Here is a 2,500-nt window from a genome sequence, read left to right on the forward strand (position 1 = left end):
CGCGGTAATTCCAGCTCCAACAGTGTATGCTAAAGTTGTTGCGGTTGAAAAGCTCGTAGTTGGATTTTGGGCGAGCGCCGCCGGTCCGTCGCAAGGCGTGTCACTGGTTGCGTTCGCCTCACCTTCGGTTCTCCGTCGGTGCTCTTGACTGAGTGTCGGCGGTGGCCGATAAGTTTACTTTGAAAAAATTAGAGTGTTCAAAGCAGGCTGTTCGCCTGCATAGTGTTGCATGGAATAATGGAATAGGACCTCGGTTCTATTTTGTTGGTTTTCGGAGCACGAGGTAATGATTAAAAGGGACAGACGGGGGCGTCCGTACTCTGCCGTTAGAGGTGAAATTCTTGGATCGGCGGAAGACGAACTACTGCGAAAGCATTCGCCAAGAATGTTTTCTTTAATCAAGAGCGAAAGTCAGAGGTTCGAAGACGATCAGATACCGTCCTAGTTCTGACTATAAACGATGCCAACTAGCGATCGGGAGGCGTTACCATGACGACCTTTCCGGCAGCTTCCGGGAAACCAAAGTCTTTGGGTTCCGGGGGAAGTATGGTTGCAAAGCTGAAACTTAAAGGAATTGACGGAAGGGCACCACCAGGAGTGGAGCCTGCGGCTTAATTTGACTCAACACGGGGAAACTCACCCGGCCCGGACACAGGTAGGATTGACAGATTGAGAGCTCTTTCTTGATTCTGTGGGTGGTGGTGCATGGCCGTTCTTAGTTGGTGGAGCGATTTGTCTGGTTAATTCCGATAACGAACGAGACTCTGGCATGCTAAATAGTTACGCGACCTTCTCGGTCGGCGTCTAACTTCTTAGAGGGACTAGTGGCGTTTAGCCACACGAGATTGAGCAATAACAGGTCTGTGATGCCCTTAGATGTCCGGGGCCGCACGCGCGCTACACTGAGTGAAGCAGCGAGTGTCTAACCTAGGCCGAAAGGTCCGGGTAACCCGTTGAACCTCATTCGTGATTGGGATAGGGACTTGCAATTGTTTCCCTTGAACGAGGAATTCCCAGTAAGCGCAAGTCATCAACTTGCGTTGATTACGTCCCTGCCCTTTGTACACACCGCCCGTCGCTACTACCGATTGAATGGTTTAGTGAGATCCTTGGATCGGCCCCGTCGCGGCTGGCAACGGCCGCGTCGGCGTGTCGAGAAGACGATCAAACTTGATCATTTAGAGGAAGTAAAAGTCGTAACAAGGTTTCCGTAGGTGAACCTGCGGAAGGATCATTACCGAAAGTGGTGGTAGGCCCCGGCCGACCGCGCACTTAATTGTCTTTGGGTGCCGCCGAGAGGGCGGCCGTCAATCGGGGTTCCGCCCCGTGCGACACGCGTAACACGTTGGCATAGCAAGGCAGCCGAGTGCGATGGTGGCTTCTGGGCACCGCGCTCGATGTGCCGCCGGCCCAGCCCGGCGGTCGCTCGGCGCCGTTTGTTGGTGTTTTTGTGCAGTTGTTGTCGGTGGTGGTTTTGTGGTCGATCCCACAGTGTGACGTCCGCGCGCTTCGGCGCCGGGCGAAACGTCGAGGACGACTCTTAACGGTGGATCACTCGGCTCGCGAGTCGATGAAGGACGCAGCCAAGTGCGAGAAGTAATGTGAATTGCAGAACACATTGAACGTCGACCTTCTGAACGCGAATTGCGGTCTCGGGTCAATCCCGGGACCGCGTCTGCCTCAGGGTCGCGTTCGTCCTCACCCGAGGGCCGTCGCCTGGCCTCTGCGAAGACGGCCGGGCGTCGCCCCAAGTTGAAGCGGTCGCCGAGCTTTCTCGGCGCGACCGCGTGTCCCGTACACCGCCGGCCCCTCGACGTGTTCAACTACGTTCGAGGGGCGGGTCCAGGTCGGTCGGTCCGGTCACGAGATCAAGACCGACCGTGGGCCAAGGCGGCGACGGTACGCGCTCGGTCGGCGCCGGCGGCGACGACTTGCGATGCCAGCGGGCCGTGTAAGAAGCGGCCCGCTTGACACATACGACCTGAGTTCAGGCGAGAGCACCCGCTGAATTTAAGCATATTATTAAGCGGAGGAAAAGAAACCAACAGGGATTCCCTGAGTAACGGCGAGTGAACCGGGAAGAGTCCAGCGTCGAATCTGCGCGCTTTTCGAGCGCGCCGAGTTGTGACGTACGGAAGTCCCAGTGCGGCTAACGGCGAGCGCCGGTGTCCTTCTGATCGAGGCCTCGTCCCACGGCGGGTGTTAGGCCCATAGGGGCGCTTGCCTTGGCCGCTTCGGGTCTTCTCGGAGTCGGGTTGTTTGGGAATGCAGCCCAAAGCGGGTGGTAAACTCCACCTAAGACTAAATACGGTCGCGAGACCGATAGCGGACAAGTACCGTGAGGGAAAGTTGAAAAGCACTTTGAAGAGAGAGTTCAAGAGTACGTGAAACCGTTGAGAGGCAAACGGGAGGGCCCGTCAGGTCGCCGGCTCGCTTTCAGTTGGGTGCGGGGGCGCGCCGTCTCGGTTCGCGGACGCTTAAGGCGCCGCTGCCGAGTCGG

The 2,500-nt window shown here is 57.2% G+C and overlaps 1 non-coding gene and 2 pseudogenes across 1 annotated transcript; all 3 read left to right on the top strand.

Moving 5' to 3' along the window:
• Positions 1-1,237, top strand: LOC144418778 (small subunit ribosomal RNA; annotated as a pseudogene; the record flags this gene model as incomplete).
• A 298-nt stretch (positions 1,238-1,535) lies between these two features.
• Positions 1,536-1,689, top strand: LOC144418777 (5.8S ribosomal RNA). The gene has a single exon (XR_013473674.1). It is a non-coding gene; the product is annotated as a 5.8S ribosomal RNA (ribosomal RNA).
• Positions 1,690-1,977: 288 nt separating this feature from the next.
• LOC144418779 (large subunit ribosomal RNA) overlaps positions 1,978-2,500 on the top strand; it is a 3,695-nt pseudogene continuing 3,172 nt past the window's right edge.

This window comes from Styela clava, unplaced genomic scaffold, assembly GCF_964204865.1.
Source record: "Styela clava unplaced genomic scaffold, kaStyClav1.hap1.2 HAP1_SCAFFOLD_399, whole genome shotgun sequence".
Taxonomy (NCBI): Eukaryota; Metazoa; Chordata; class Ascidiacea; order Stolidobranchia; family Styelidae; genus Styela; species Styela clava.